Genomic DNA, 17,081 nt, shown 5'->3' with positions numbered 1-17,081 from the left:
GGGTTATGGTCTGGGCAGGCATAAACTACGGGCAACGAACACAATTGCATTTTATCGATGGCAATTTGAATGCACAGAAATACCGTGACGAGATCCTGAAGCCCATTGTAAGCCCCATTAAAAAAAAAAGGTATCTGTGACCAGAAGATGTATATCTTTATTCCCAGTCATGTAAATTCCATACATTAGGGCCTAATTAATTGATTTCAATTGACTGATTTCCTCATATGAAGTGTAACTCAGTAAAATCTTTGAAATTGTTGCATGTTGCGTTTATATTTTTGATCAGTATATTTCAATAATAAAGATGTTACTATAGTAGCCTCCATAATTACTGTTCTGGGATTTGCATGTCACTGAGGAATAATGAAAAGGTTGGGTGTGATTATAAATAGCCCCCATGGACTGTGACAGAGAAGAAATTATGACTCAAAGTTGAATCAACATTGCCGCCCTGTGATGAAATGCAGAATAACGACCATTTATTTTAAGTGTGAAGTCATCATCCTGCGACGAGGGAAAACGCAGAGAGAAATGTGTCACTGCTAGGCAAAAGTGTTTCCACGTCAATTAGTGGGGAACATGGCGCCAATACAACAAGAAGCAGAGATCCAGTTCGCTCAAAGATTGGCATCTAATGAGAAGCCCATGCGGACAAAGGCCATCAAGAAACTAAGAAAATATATCAGTGTTAGGTCACAGAAAATCAACAGTAAGGCTAACGGGGTTACTAGAAAATGGACCACGCACTTAGCTTTCACTTAACGGTGGAAGGGATACGCAGCATGTCCGCCTCATCTCTTCGTGTTGCTAGCTTACTAACCCTTTGATTCGTTTGTGCTTGTTAAGCCATCGGAATTTCATGGTTTAACAATACAATAGTCGTTAGCACAAACAATTATGTAAAAGGTCTTAGAATGTAGAACACATTAAAGAAAAGGGTCACACCTGGTCGGAAATTCAAGTCGCACAAGCCCAGTAACGATGCGACCAACAAAGTTGCTAACTCCCTTTTATAGTAGTCATTTTGTATCCAGGTGTTTCACCGAGTGACTTTTCTCTAGGTGGGTTCACAGGCGACGAGTTACTTAAACTATGGAAGGGCCTTTTTTATTGCCTGTGGATGCAGGACAAGCCACTTCTTCAGGTAACGTCAGTGCCACGCTGTGACCCAACTTATTTTAATTAATGTAAAAAGGTTCAACAAGAAGAGTTGATACACAAGTCTGACAATTTGTGGGTCCAAGAGAAGGTGCATTAATAGGAATTTTGCTCACAGGAGGAGTTGTCGAATCAGATATCTGGCCTGATGCACAGCTTCCAGAACGTCCAGAGTAGTAAGTCTTCATAAAAATAAATACCATGTATTCATTATTGTCATTCTTTAAATATTTCCTTTGTGTCTGTGAACACACTTTCAGATAATTTTGACAGACCCTGTACAGAACGTGTACTCCAATTTTAGATTTGTTTCTTTTTTTCATTGAGTCTAATCCCTTTTGTAGAGTTTTTGTTTCTGGAGACTTTCCTGCATACCATCAAAAGAGAATGGACTGGCATTGACAGGCTTCGCATGGATACGTTTTTCCAGGTCAGTATATAGGTGCGAGTCACTGGTGCTTCCTAAAGCAGGAAGCACCAGTGACTCGGTTAATAAAAAAGTGGTCAGATGACGCAGATGCTAAGCTACAGGACTGTTTTGCTAGCACAGACTGGAACATGTTCCGGGATTCTTCAGATAGCATTGAGGAGTACACCACATCAGTCACTGGCTTCATCAATAAGTGCATTGATGATGTCGTCCCCACAGTGACCGTACGTACATACCAGAAGCCATGGATTACAGGAAACATCCGCACTGAGCTAAAGGGTAGAGCTGCCGCTTTCAAGGAGCAGGACTCTAACCCGGACGCTTATAAGAAATCCTGCTATGCCCTCCGACTTACCATCAAATAGGCAAATAGTCAATACAGGACTAAGACTGAATCGTACTACACCGGCTCTGACGCTCGTTGGATGTGGCAGGGCTTGAAAACTATTAGACTACGAAGGGAAGCACAGCCGCGAGCTGCCCAGTGACACAAGACTTCCAGACGAGCTAAACCACTTCTATGCTCGCTTCGAGGCAAGCAACACTGAAGCATGCATGAGAGCACAAGCTGTTCCGGATGACTATGTGATCACGCTCTCCGTAGCCGATGTGAGTAAGACTTTTAAGCAGGTCAACATTCACAAGGCCGCAGGGCCAGACGGATTACCAGGACGTGTACTCCGAGCATGTGCTGACCAACTGGTAAGTGTCTTCACTGACATTTTCAACATGTCCCTGACTGAGTCTGTAATACCAACATGTTTCAAGCAGACCACCATAGTCCCAAGCAGACCAACATAGTTATTTTAGAGCCCAAGGACTCTAAGATAACCTGCCTAAATGACTACCGACCCGTGGCACTGACGTCTGTAGCCATGAAGTGCTTTGAAAGGCAGGTCATGGCTCACATCAACACCATTATCCCAGAAACCCTAGACCCACTTCAATTTGCATACCGCCCCCAAAAATCCACAGATGATGCTATCTCTATTGCACTCCACACTGCCCTTTCCCACCTGGACAAGATGAACACCTACGTGAGAATGCTATTCATTGACTACAGCTCAGCATTCCACACCATAGTGCCCTCAAAGCTCATCACTAAGCTAAGGATCCTGGGACTAAACACCTCCCTCTGCATCTGGATCCTGGACTTCCTGACGGGCCACCCCCAGGTGGTAAGGGTAGGTAACAACACATCTGCCACACTGATCCTCAACACAGGGGGCCCCTCAGGGGTGCGTGCTCAGTCCCCTCCTGTACTCCCTGTTCACCCATGACTGCATGGCCAGGCACGACTCCAACACCATCATTAAGTTTGCCGACGACACAACAGTGGTAGGCCTGATCACCGACAACGATGAGACAGCCTAAAGGGAGGAGGTCAGAGACCTGGCCGTGTGGTGCCAGGACAACAACCTCTCCCTCAACGTGACCAAGACAAAGGAGATGATTGTGGACTACAGGAAAAAAAAGAGGACTGAGCACACCCCCATTCTCATCGACGGGGCTGTAGTGGAACAGGTTGAGAGCTTCAAGTTCCTTGGTGTCCACATCACCAACAAACTATCATGGTCCAAACACACCAAGACAGTCGTTAAGAGGGCACGACAAAGCCTATTCCCCCTCAGGAGACTGAAAAGATTTGGCATGGGTCCTCAGATCCTCTCAAAATTCTACAGCTGCACCATCGAGAGCATCCTGACTGGTTGCATCACCGCCTGGTATGGCAACTGCTTGGTCTCCGACTGCAAGGCACTACAGAGGGTACTGCGTACGGCCCAGTACATCACTGGGGCCAAGCTTCCTGCCATCCAGGACCTCTATACCAGGCGGTGTCAGAGGAAGGCCCTCAAAATTGTCAAAGACTCCAGCCACCCTAGTCATAGACTGTTCTCTCTGCTACCGCATGGCAAGCGGTACCGGAGTGCCAAGTCTAGGTCCAAAAGACTTCTCAACAGCTTATACCCCCAAGCCATAAGACTCCTGAACAGCTAATCATGGCTACCCAGACTATTTGCACTGCCCCCCCCCTCCCCCCCACCCCATCTTTTTACGCTGCTGCTACTCTGTTAATTATTTATGCATAGTCACTTTAACTCTACCCACATGTACATATTACTTCAAGTACCTCAACTAGCCGGTGCCCCCGCACATTGACTCTGCACCGGTACCCCCCTGTATATATAGCCTCCCTACTGTTATTTTATTTTACTTCTGCTCTTTTTTTCTCAACACTTTTGTTTGTTTTATTCTACTTTTTTATTAAAAATAAATGCACTGTTGGTTAAGGGCTGTAAGTAAGCATTTCACTGTAATGTCTGCACCTGTTGTATTCGGCGCATGTGGCCAGTACAATTTGATTTAATCCATGAAAATGTTATCAGCATTACCTTACCCAATAAATCATCATGTATAGTTGGAGGATAAACTGTGAAAATAATTTGGACATGAAGAAATTACAAATCCTTACCTCTCTTTTTGTCTTTCTCTCTGACAGCTCGTTCGTTTCGTGTTCAGGAACACTTTTGAAATGATGAAGAGGAAAGAATGGGAGACCAGGTGGGTGATGCTTTGACCCTAGACTTCACCCCATCTTGAACTTGGAAAACATCTGACAAACTTTGATTTTGAACTGTAATGTCCATTTAAGCCTTTATGCATGCATCCTTCCTGTGATGTTCAAATAACTTGTTTTGTCTTTCTACAGTGTGGTGACCAGGTTTCTGGAGCTCCTGACTGCCCAGATCCTCCACAGCACCAGCGGAGCCCCCTGTGGGTTGCAGTTTCACATACTGGACCTCTACATGACCGAGCTGGCTGCAGTTGGCTCAGCCGAGGTATGACTTATGTTTACTGTAAGTGCTGATCTAGGTTTAGTTTTGCTGCTACAATTAGGGTTATAATTGGGAGGTAATACATCAGCTTATGAAGGTAGAGATGTGAAATTACTAAAGTATGATAACGATATGGCTGTCATAATAATGGTTGGGGTTTGTTGGGTTTTAGGAATTCATATTGTGTGTGTGTGTTAGCTAGTTCCATTCTGAGATTGGTTCCACCACAGTTGAATGATTTAGGGCTTTGATTGTGGCTCACAGCGGCTCAGAACCTGACGTTCATCGACCCGTTATGCAAAACAGCATCCAAAACCAAAGAGTGAGTTTTGAAGTGAACTTTTGTGCAAGGGGCGACAACAGCTGCTTGAGTTATACCACTGTCTTTATCTATGACCCTCTTCAAATTAATGGCCATCACCCTTTGACTGTTTCAACCCCCTCTCCACATTCCCCTTTTCTCTTTCTCCTTCCCTCGTTCCCTTTGTCCCAGTCGGATCCTGCTCAAGGCTATCTGCAGCAGCATCTTCAGTGCCATCGTGGACGAGGCTCCCTTCGCCATTGAAGACCTGCTGAAGGAGGTGAAGGCTACAGGTGGAGGATCTGAGGAGTCTGACTCGGGACAGGCTTCTGAAGAAGGAGAAGAGGAGGAAGAGAAAAAGAAGCCTCCGAAGGGCAAAAAAGCTGCAAAGAAATCCCCCATGAAAACCACTGGAAAGCAGACCAACTGTAGGCATTGAAAGTCTGAGGACTAACTGGTAGAGAAATTAATAATACAAGGCCTCTAATTAAAAATGTCCAGATATTCAATATTTTATAAGACTTGTCCTCTCTTCCCTTTGTGGTTTTAGGCACTGTATCAACTAAGGAAGAAGATGAAGATAGTCTGGAGGATGATGAAATGCTCCATCTGGAGAGTGACTCGGAGTCTGAGATACCAGATGACGGGGGGATCGGACCTGTTCTCCAGTTTGACTACTCTGCCCTGGCGGACAGGCTGTTTGGGCTAGCCAGCCGTAGCAACACCCCCAGCCACAACAGACAGAGACTCTACAAAGTCATCAAGACGTAAGTAAAATGCACACACTTATACATTAGAATAGCTTGATATGGACTCAGATTGAGGAATTGAGTCTTTTTTTCTTTTCTTTTTTGTTCCCCTGCAGTCTCCGGGATCTCAGTGATGGTAGGAATCCTGATGGTCATAACTATTTAATCAGAGTATCCCTATTATAGATGTGCAGAGAAGCTGACGTCTCTCTCCCTTTTGTCTTGCTATCTCAGGAGTCTTCCCACAGGACGAGTACCCAGAGGAAGTGTCAACGGATGAGGATGACGATGAAATGTTTGGCAGCAGAAAGAGGATGAAGAGGCCTGGAGGAGGAAGAAGAGAGCTCATCAGACAAGAAACCTAAAGGTACCTCAAACTCACTATTTAAACACTAACCTTTGACCTTAGGTCTTTGTTACTGTGATTTCCATAGATATTAAGCGTCTTTGTTTATTTGTAAATTTTTTCAATATTGACTGAACAAAAATAAAAATGCAACATGCAACAATTTCTAAGATTTTGCTTAGTTGCAGTTCATATATGTCACGGTTCAGACAGACGACCAGAGGACCACAATTGCGTCACACCAGAAAGTTTATTAAAACTTAAGGGAAAAGGGAAGTAGGGAGTGAATGAAGGCTCCAGGGGTAACAGGGATCCCGTCCAATGTGCTGGGTCTGTGCCCCCCCCAGTGGCAGCGATGCGTCCTATGAAGCCGGTGGTGGGTGGTCCAGAAGTCCTGGGGGGGGGAGACACAGACACAACAGGGCGGAATGAAACAAGGCAGCAGTACAGTTCAAGGGAAATCCAAAATACGTAGTAGCAAGGCAGAAGGCTGGTCAGAGTTACCGGGATAGAAGAGTAGTCAGGAGTCGTTATGGCAGAAGCAGGTCTGGATCTCCTGGGGCAGAAGAGTATCCAAAAATCAGGCAGGTCCGGGGTCACAAAACCAGGGTGAGCCAGAAGCGCGAGCAAACAGGTTCCGGGTGTGAGCTTTGCAGACAATCTGACAAAGGAGAGCTGAAAGACAGGGCTTTAAATACTGGGAGAGGTTGTGGGTAATGCAGCGCAGCTGGCAGAGTAATTAGAGCAGAGCAGAGCAGGGACAGGTGGAGCTAGTTAGGCTGAGTAGAGAGAGTGGTGAGCAGAGTGGAAGAAAATTAAGGTGGTAACCCGGTGGAGTGAGAGGCTCATGACAGAACCCCCCCCCCAAGGGACGGCCCCAGAAGTCCCAAGAGCAACACCACGCCGGGCGGGAGGAGGGGAGCCGGAGGAGGGCTAGAACTCCTCCGAACGGTCCGAGTGAACGTCCTCATCCTCGGAGGAAGCCGGAGGGCCGTGGTCGGGAGATGGGACAGGTCCCGAGACAGGATCAGGCACAGGACAGGAAGCCGAGCGGGCAGGACGGTTAGGGACCCCTCTGGGGCGGCCCCTACGGATTGCAGGTTGATCCGGATGCCGTTGGTGGAAAGCGGTGATGAGAGTCCTATCCACAATCCGACTAGCTGGCACCCAGGTCCTTTCCTCAGGTCCATAGCCCTCCCAGTCAATGAGGTACTGGAGACCCCTACCCCTCCGTCTGGACCGAAGCAGGCGGCGGACGGTGTAAACCAGACCACCATCGACGAGCCGTGGAGGAGGAGGACAAGGCGCAGCAGGGACCAGCGGACTCTCATGGATGGGCTTAATCTTAGACACATGGAAAGTGGGGTGCACCCTCAGGGAATTAGGCAGTTGGAGCCGGACAGCAGTAGGGCTAATCACTCTTATGATAGGGAATGGGCCAATGAACCGAGGTGCCAGCTTCTGCGACTCCACCCTGAGTGGCAGGTTCTTTGATGACAACCACACCCTTTGACCAACATGGTAGGTGGGAGCAGGAATTCTCCGACGGTTGGCCCCGGTAGTGTAGCTGGCAACGGATCTGAGGAGTGTGGCTCGGGCTTGTGACCAGGTGCGGCGACATCGACGGGCAAAAGCAAGTGCAGATGGGCAAGTAACCTCCTCTTCCTGGCTGGCAAATAGAGGAGGCTGGTATCCATAAACACATTGGAAAGGGGACATACCGATGGCAGAGCAGGTCAGTGAATTGTGTGCGTACTCCACCCATGTCAATTGCTGCGACCAGGAGTGGGGGTTGCGTGAAGTCATGCATCGCAGTGCCTTCTCGAGCTCCTGATTAGCCCGCTCTGACTGCCCATTGGATTGGGGATGGAATCCGGAAGTCAGACTGACTGTGGCTCCCAGCAGGTGACAGAACTCCTTCCAAAAAGCGGAGGAGAATTGTGGACCACGGTCAGAAACTACATCCTTAGGCAGTCCGTGGATCCGGAAGACGTGTTCCAGGACCACCTGGGCGGTCTCCTTGGCGGTTGGGAGCTTGGGGAGGGGAATGAAGTGTGCCATCTTGCTGAAACGGTCAACTATGGTGAGAATGACGGTCATGCCACTTGAAGGGGGCAGCCCCGTGACAAAGTCAAGGGCGATGTGAGACCAGGGACGTCTGGGCACAGGCAGGGGCTGCAGCAATCCGGCTGGGGGCCGGCAGGACGACTTGTGTTGGTTGCAGATGGGGCAGGCTTGGACGAATTCCCGTACATCCCTTCTCAGAGAGGGCCACCAGAACCTCTGGGCGAGCAGGTTGTAAGTGCGGGTGGAGCCAGGGTGACAAGCTAGGCGGGAGTCATGTCCCCACTGAACGACCTGGGACCTCAGGTCTTCGGGGACAAAAAGGCGGTCAGCTGGGCAAGTGCTGGGACCTGGCTGGTTACGGAGAGCCTCCAGCACCTGTTCCTCAACAGCCCAGGTCAGAGCTGCAACGATGCAGGGACTTGGCAGAATCGACACAGGGTCCTTGGAGGGGGTGTCATCCTTCTGGAATTGACGGGAGAGGGCGTCTGGCTTGGTGTTGCGTGATCCAGGCCGGTATGACAGAGTGAAATTAAACCTGGTGAAGAACAGGGCCCAGCGGGACTGCCTGGAGTTCAACCGTTTGGCCGTGCGGATGTACTCCAAGTTCTTATGATCGGTCCAAACGAGAAATGGAATGGTGGACCCCTCCAGCCAGTGACGCCACTCCTCCAAGGCAAGCTTCACAGCCAGCAGCTCACGGTTCCCTATGTCGTAATTGCACTCAGAGGGGGACAACCGACGTGAGAAAAAGGCACAGGGATGGAGCTTCCTATCCTCCGCAGCCCACTGAGAAATCACAGCACCAACTCCCACATCCGAGGCGTCCACCTCCACAATGAATTGCCGGTCCACATCAGGCATCTGGAGGATGGGAGCGGAGGTGAACCTCACCTTGAGGGTACTGAAGGCTTTGTCGGCTGCTGGGGTCCAGGTGAAGGGTTGCTTGGTGCTGGTTAGAGCAGTGAGAGGGGCAGCAACGGTACTGTAGTTCCGGATAAACTTTCTGTAGAAGTTAGCAAACCCCAGAAACTGTTGCAGCTTCTTTCTGTTCTCCGGAACTGGCCATGAAGTGACTGCTGATACTTTGGCAGGATCCATTTGGATACTTCCCTCTGCCACTATGTACCCCAGGAAGGCCACTGTCTTGACGTGAAACTCACATTTCTCTGCCTTGGCGTAGAGGGAATTCTCCAGAAGACGATGAAGGACTTGCTGGACATGGCGGGTGTGTTCAGACAGGTTTCTGGAGTAGATTAAGATGTCATCCAGGTAAACGAAGACAAACTTGTTTAACATGTCCCGCAGTACATCATTCACTAGAGCCTGGAACACAGCAGGAGCATTGGTGAGGCCAAAAGGCATAACCAGATACTCGTAGTGGCCTGTTGGTGTATTGAATGCGGTTTTCCATTCATCTCCCTCCCGGATCCGCACTAGGTGGTAAGCGTTTCTGAGATCCAACTTGGTAAAAACAGTGGCTCCCTGGAGCAACTCAAAAGCAGAGGTGAGCAGAGGCAGAGGGTAACGGTTTTTCACTGTGATGTCGTTGAGTCCCCTGTAGTCGATGCAGGGGCGAAGAGATCCGTCCTTCTTCCCCACAAAGAAGAAGCCAGCACCAGCAGGAGATGAAGATGAACGGATTAATCCTGCGGACAGAGAGCCATTGATGTAGTCCTCCATGGACCTTCTTTCAGGAGCAGACAACGAATAAAGACGACCCTTTGGAGGGGCTGTTCCAGGGAGGAGGTCGATGGCACAGTCGTACGGTCGGTGAGGGGGCAGAGATGTGGCTCTTGCTTTGTTAAACACCTCTCTGAGACCATGGTAGCATTCTGGGACATTGGAGAGGTCAGGAGCGGAGTTAGTAGGTACTGGCCGAGGGGGTAGTGCGGCAGCAAGCAGGCAGGTTCGGTGGCAGTCCTCTCCCCACTCCCTGATCACCCCGGTCACCCAGTCGAGCTGAGGGTTGTGCCGGCGGAGCCATGGGTAACCCAGGATGAGGGGTTGGCCTGGAGAGGGGAGCAGGTGAAACTGGATAGTTTCTTGATGGTTTCCGGACAGACCCATCGAGACCGGGGCCGTGACATGAGTGACCGATCCGAGTAAGTGTCCGTCCAGTGCCCGGGCAGGAATAGGAGGTGTCAAACGGAGGTTCTCCAGTCCCAGTTGGCGTGCCAGCTTGATGTCCATTATGTTGGCTTCGGCGCCAGAATCCACCAGAGCAGCCAGGGTGTGAGTTGAGTCAGAGATGCGGAGGTGAACTTGCAGCAGGGGTTTGCGGTCGGAGGACTGGATGGTCATTGAACTCAACCGGACTCCCCCTATGCCCGGTGAGCTTCGGCCCTTTAAAGGGCAGGTTACCACACGATGTCCATCACCTCCACAATAGAGGCAGAGGTTTGAGGTGAAGCGGCGCTGGCGCTCTGCAGGAGTGAGAGAGGCTCGCCCAATCTCCATAGGCTCAGACTGATCAAGCTGACCTGGGTGAGTGGCAGTAGATGACAGGAGCCCAGTCGGATCTCTCCGAATGCCGGTAGTAGGTGGACCTTGGCGCCCCCTCTCACGACGACGGGTCTGTATCCTTCTGTCGATCCTGACAGTCAGTGCGATGGCTTCATCAAGAGTGGAAGGCAGTTCATGGGAGACCAACTCGTCCTTGATATAGTCAGCCAAACTATGGAAGAACGCGTCCACCAACGATGGTGTGTTCCAAGAACTTCGTCTAGCCAGGGTTCGGAAGTCGATGGAATGGTCTGCGACTGTACGTCTGCCTTGTCGAATACTGAACAGTTCACGAGACGCCTCTGCGGTGGGTGAATCCAGGTCAAACACCTTCAGCATCTCCTCAGCAAACAGGTCGAAGGTTGCACATGCGGGGGTTTGACGTTCGAACTCTGCTGTTCCCCAGAGTCGAGCTCGGCCCGTCAGGTGAGTGATGGCATACCCAACTTTAGCCCCCTCCGTGGCGAAGGTCCTTGGCTGCAAGGAGAACTGAAGTCGGCAGCTAGTCAGGAATGGCCGGACCTGGGTTGAGTCGCCGTTGAACCGCTCGGGGTTTCCAATCTTGGGTTCCGGAGCAGCGGCTGCAATGACCGGGGCAGGTAACTCGGGGGCAGGGCTGGTGGGCAGACTGGCTGGGGTAAGGTTGGTGAGGAGTTGAATGATCATGGCGAGTTGTTGTTGCTGCTGCTGGAACTGCTGCTCATGCTCATCGGTTTCCATGTCGGGGAAAGTGTGCGCTGAGTCCATAATGGTCAGATCGTACTGTCACGGTTCAGACAGACGACCAGAGGACCACAATTGCGTCACACCAGAAAGTTTATTAAAACTTAAGGGAAAAGGGAAGTAGGGAGTGAATGAAGGCTCCAGGGGTAACAGGGATCCCGTCCAATGTGCTGGGTCTGTGCCCCCCCCAGTGGCAGCGATGCGTCCTATGAAGCCGGTGGTGGGTGGTCCAGAAGTCCTGGGGGGGGGAGACACAGACACAACAGGGCGGAATGAAACAAGGCAGCAGTACAGTTCAAGGGAAATCCAAAATACGTAGTAGCAAGGCAGAAGGCTGGTCAGAGTTACCGGGATAGAAGAGTAGTCAGGAGTCGTTATGGCAGAAGCAGGTCTGGATCTCCTGGGGCAGAAGAGTATCCAAAAATCAGGCAGGTCCGGGGTCACAAAACCAGGGTGAGCCAGAAGCGCGAGCAAACAGGTTCCGGGTGTGAGCTTTGCAGACGATCTGACAAAGGAGAGCTGAAAGACAGGGCTTTAAATACTGGGAGAGGTTGTGGGTAATGCAGCGCAGCTGGCAGAGTAATTAGAGCAGAGCAGAGCAGGGACAGGTGGAGCTAGTTAGGCTGAGTAGAGAGAGTGGTGAGCAGAGTGGAAGAAAATTAAGGTGGTAACCCGGTGGAGTGAGAGGCTCATGACAATATAAGGAAGTCAGTCAATTTAAATAAATAAATTAGGCCCTAATCTATGGATTTCACATGACTAGGCAGGGGCGCAGCCATGGATGGGCCTGGGATAGGTCCACCCACTGGGGAGCCAGGCCCAGCCAGTCAGAATTAGTTTTATTACAGACAGAAATACTCAGTTTCATCAGCTGTCCAGGTGACTGGTCTGAGACGATCCTGCAGGTGAAGAAGCTGGATGTGGAGTTCCTGGGCTGGCGTGGTTACACGTGGTCTGCGGTTGTGAGGCAGGTAGGACGTACTGCCAAATTCTCTAAAATGATGGAGGCGGCTTATGGTAGAGAAATGAACATTCAATTCTCTGACAACAGCTCTGGTGGACATTCCTGCAGTCAGCATGCCAATTGCACGCTCCCTCAAAACTTGAGACATCTGTGGCGTTATGTTGTGTGACAACAGCACATTTTAGTGGCCTTTTTATTGTCGCCAGCACAAGATGCACCTGTGTAATGATCATGCTGTTAATCAGCTTCTTGATATGCCACACCTGTCAGGTGGATGGATTATCTTGGCAAAGGAGAAATGCTCACTAACAGGGATGTAAACAAATTTGTACACAATCTGAGCTAAATAAGCACTTTGTGCACATGGAAAATTTCTGCTATCTTTTATTTCAGCTCATGAAACATGGGACCAACACTTTACATGTTGCGTTTATATTTTTGTTCAGTATAGTTCTTACATCATTGCGATCTCCATATCTTCTACTTCAGGCAAGAAAAATTACTCAAAACCAGGAAAGTCAGACCAGAGTGCAGCATCAGACGAGAGCAAACGAGCAAAGACACCCGGCGACACCACCACAAAGAAGAGGAAGAAGAGGAGCATGGGAGAAGTGAAGAGCAGAACGGGGTGGTGGAGGAGTCGAAAGTGAAGGCTGACAACTCCTGCTACAACAGAGAGCGAAACGACAGACGCTAAGAAGGCAGCACCTACAGAAGCAAAGACGGAGCGCTCTGTCCCAACAGACTCTGCAGAGGCCGGATAGACTGGGGTAAAGACTGAAACCTCTACCCCAGCCGAGGGCACCGATGTTGGGGAGAAGGTGGAGAAGCAAGAGGCTGTCCTGGAGGAGGAGGCCTCTCCTATGAAGGTCACTGATACTCCAACAGCGGTAACTGCCATGGAGACAGAGAACCAATCAGAAATTCCAAAGGATGTAGTGGTGGGGAGCCTATCATCTGCCAAAGTAATGGAGATGGGACAGAAGACCCAATCTGAGACGCCAGTACCAGACAGCACGTCGTCCAAGAAGTCTGAGTCTGAGTGCCCCTGAGACTGCTACTACCAGCACAACCAAGAGGAAGGGCAGGAGGAAGAGCACCAAGCAGGAGCCTGAGGAACAGACAACCGTAGAGGAGGTTGAGACGAAGCCAGATGCTGTAGAAGTGCCACTAGCAGAAGAGATCACGGCCACCCCACTAAAGAAGACTTGGAGGGAGAAGGCTAAATGGACTGCTGAGAGCACAAAGGAAGAAGTCGCTGAAATAGACGCAACACCGGTAGACACGACACCAGCAGACACTAAACCAGAAGCCACACCAGCTGTGGAGCCTCCAGCTGACGTCCGCATCGCCACCACTCCCCTGAAAAAGAAGAAACTAAAGGTGGCCAAGTCTGAAGAGGAGAGCGTGGAGGTCGAGGGTGAAATGCAGCCAGAAACTGAAGCGGACGTCATACTTGTAGATGCTGAGACAGCGCCAGCAGAAATCGCTACATCAACCCCGCTCAAAAATAAGAAAAAGAAGGCGGCCAAGGCTGAAGAACAGAGCGTGGAGGCCGAGGGTGAAACGCAGACGGAAGCAGACTCAAACCTTACACTTGTAGACGCTGAGGCGGAGCTGGTAGAGGTTGCTACACCAACTCCACTCAAGAAGAAGAAGAAAAAGAAGGCAGCACAGGTAGCTGAGGAGTAGGAGCCAGAGACCACAGCAGTGGAGGAGAGCATTGCAGAGGAGCAGCCCACAGAGGCTGACCTGGAGACTCCTGTGAAGAAAGGGAAGAAGAAGAGGAAGATCCCGGTAGTGATTGAGGTCGAGGCTGAGGAGTTGGAGGCCGAGGCAGAGTCTGCTACAGTCAACGGGGTGGCTGGAAGCAAGAAAGCTAAACTGAGCTACGTGAGTTTTAAGTTCACATTGACTTCACTTCCTAGGCCCAGGTTGAATCAGCCTGCCACATTTGATGATGTCCCCCTCCATCAAATATGCAAATAGTTGAAAGTTATTTCCTAAATGCATAACATTTTAGTTAGCATAAGTGTAGCTGATGTTAGCTATGTGCTTGTAGCCATTGAACAGGTTTCTTGTTTATACATTTTTGACTTTTGTTAAATTGCTTTGTGTTTCATCCTCTTCTCAGGACAACGAAGAGCCGTCCACACCAGTGAGCGCCAAGAAAACAATGTAATACTAGGCAGCTTCTGTGTCAAACCAGTGTTTAGTACCTTCTTCTTGCTGGACAGTGATGTGCTGGGGCTTCCCTTGGATCTCTTGAAGAAGAGGGGTGTAGGGATGGTGGCATGGTTCTGGAACGTAATGAAGTCAGACTCTGCCTCTGCCTTAGCCTTCTTGGGCATCATCTTTTTTAAGTTACTTCATCACCATCTCTCCTTGTAAATGTCTTATCACAAATGTGTAATCCCATTTTATCAATTTCTTTCACAGAAGAAGTGTCAGACTCCAAAGTCCGAATCCAAGAAGGTTACCTTTGGACTTAATAAAAACAAAACTGCAGGTATGAGAGGGCCGGATAGCACCTTATCTACTCATACAACGGACAAGACCTCTATTATTTCCCAATGTACAGTGGGGAAAAAAAGTATTTAGTCAGCCACCAATTGTGCAAGTTATCCCACTTAAAAAGATGAGAGAGGCCTGTAATTTTCATCATAGGTACATGTCAACTATGACAGACAAAATGAGAAAACAAAATCCAGAAAATCACATTGTAGGATTTTTAATGAATTTATTTGCAAATTATGGTGGAAAATAAGTATTTGGTCAATAACAAAAGTTTCTCAATACTTTGTTATATACCCTTCGTTGGCAATGACACAGGTCAAACGTTTTCTGTAAGTCTTCACAAGGTTTTCACACACTGTTGCTGTTATTTTGGCCCATTCCTCCATGCAGATCTCCTCTAGAGCAGTGATGTTTTGGGGCTGTCGCTGGGCAACACAGACTTTCAACTCCATCCAAAGATTTTCTATGGGGTTGAGATCTGGAGACTGGCTAGGCCACTCCAGGACCTTGAAATGCTTCTTACGAAGCCACTCCTTCGTTGCCCGGGCGGTGTGTTTGGGATCATTGTCATGCTGAAAGACACAGCCACGTTTCATCTTCAATGCCTTTGCTGATGGAAGGAGGTTTTCACTCAAAATCTCACGATACATGGCCCCATTCATTCTTTCCTTTACACGGATCAGTCGTCCTGGTCCCTTTGCAGAAAAACAGCCCCAAAGCATGATGTTTCCACCCCCATGCTTCACAGTAGGTATGGTGTTCTTTGGATGCAACTCAGCATTCTTTGTCCTCCAAACACGACGAGTTTAGTTTTTACCAAAAAGTTCTATTTTGGTTTCATCTGACCATATGACATTCTCCCAATCCTCTTCTGGATCATCCAAATGCACTCTAGCAAACTTCAGACAGGCCTGGACATGTACTGGCTTAAGCAGGGGGACACGTCTGGCACTGCAGGATTTGAGTCCCTGGCGGCGTAGTGTGTTACTGATGGTAGGCTTTGTTACTTTGGTCCCAGCTCTCTGCAGGTCATTCACTAGGTCCCCCTGTGTGGTTCTGGGATTTTTGCTCACCGTTCTTGTGATCATTTTGACCCCACGGGGTGAGATCTTGCGTGGAGCCCCAGATCGAGGGAGATTATCAGTGTTCTTGTATGTCTTCCATTTCCTAATAATTGCTCCCACAGTTGATTTCTTCAAACCAAGCTGCTTACCTATTGCAGATTCAGTCTTCCCAGCCTGGTGCAGGTCTACAATTTTGTTTCTGGTGTCCTTTGACAACTCTTTGGTCTTGGCCATAGTGGAGTTTGGAGTGTGAATGTTTGAGGTTGTGGACAGGTGTCTTTTATACTGATAACAAGTTCAAACAGGTGCCATTAATGGAGGACAGAAGAGCCTCTTAAAGAAGAAGTTACAGGTCTGTGAGAGCCAGAATTCTTGCTTGTTTGTAGGTGACCAAATACTTATTTTCCACCATAATTTGCAAATAAATTCATTAAAAATCCTACAATGTGATTTTCTGGATTTATTTTTCTCAATTTGTCTGTCATAGTTGACGTGTACCTATGATTAAAATTACAGGCCTCTCATCTTTTTAAGTGGGAGAACTTGCACAATTGGTGGCTGACTAAATACTTTTTTCCCCCACTGTATATACTTTGTTGTTCCGTGTTCAATGATAATCTAGCTTCTGCATCCTCATTTCTTTACAGTTCAATGTTGTTCCATAGTTTTGATGAGACTTTCCTATTTGTTTTTGCCCGTTTATGATCCCCAGAATTCAGGATGTCTGATCACAGGCTACTGGTGAGTCCAGAGGGGTCGTCCAGAGTGCCATTTGACCCCCAGCAGAAACCCCGGTTCGGAGTGCTGAAGGCCTCAGTGGCCTCTCTTACCAACAGAACCAATAAGAAGACCAAGAGCACCCCTAAAGCCACCCCCAAACGGCCTACCGCTGCTGACTTTCTAGTCCTCAGTGAGGAGACTGGTGAGACAGAGGACAATTCCCCCCTCAGTCACACCCCACTGTTTATCCACTAGGAATATATAATTATGAACTGAATGACCACAGAATCTGTGGTTCCCCCATTGAGAAGAGATTGATATGTTTTTTGTTGTTGAAATATTTTTCGTTTTCCATGTTCTTTTGTTGTTCTGTGGGTGAGCAAGTGTTCAAATAAAGACTCACTCCCTCCTTTTAGTGAACTTGTCTGACTCGGTGAGCTGCCAAACTCGATTATTCATAGACTTCTGCAAGAAAAGTTTGGGCTGTTTGGCAAGACCATGACAAGTTGGCCAAATCAGAAATGGACCGACACCTAGGCTATCAATCTGTCAACTTGGAGTGAAGTTTGATTGGCAGGCAGGGATGTGGATTTAAAAACAATTCATAAGTGGAGAAAAGTTGATGATGTAGGTCAGACGGTGTAACAATACCACTGTACCAAGAATTGCTATGGCAATTTATGTCCACGGTATAGAGAAG

General features: G+C 48.8%; 1 pseudogene across 1 annotated transcript; it reads left to right on the top strand.

Annotated features, from left to right (window-relative positions):
• Nucleotides 1-582: 582 nt before the first annotated feature.
• Nucleotides 583-16,636, top strand: LOC311129333 (annotated as a pseudogene). The gene is made up of 17 exons: nucleotides 583-712; nucleotides 1,065-1,147; nucleotides 1,280-1,337; nucleotides 1,506-1,591; nucleotides 4,092-4,153; nucleotides 4,302-4,431; nucleotides 4,686-4,750; nucleotides 4,922-5,157; nucleotides 5,280-5,496; nucleotides 5,595-5,614; nucleotides 5,713-5,845; nucleotides 12,876-13,116; nucleotides 13,148-13,757; nucleotides 13,851-13,973; nucleotides 14,215-14,238; nucleotides 14,520-14,589; nucleotides 16,374-16,636. The product of its transcript is annotated as an uncharacterized misc_RNA (transcript).
• Nucleotides 16,637-17,081: the final 445 nt, after the last annotated feature.

Source organism: Coregonus lavaretus (genome assembly GCF_964263955.1).
Source record: "Coregonus lavaretus genome assembly, chromosome: 5".
Lineage (NCBI taxonomy): Eukaryota > Metazoa > Chordata > Actinopteri > Salmoniformes > Salmonidae > Coregonus > Coregonus lavaretus.
The sequence above is the reverse complement of the archived record's forward strand: the minus strand, read 5'-3'. Positions and strand labels throughout refer to the sequence as shown.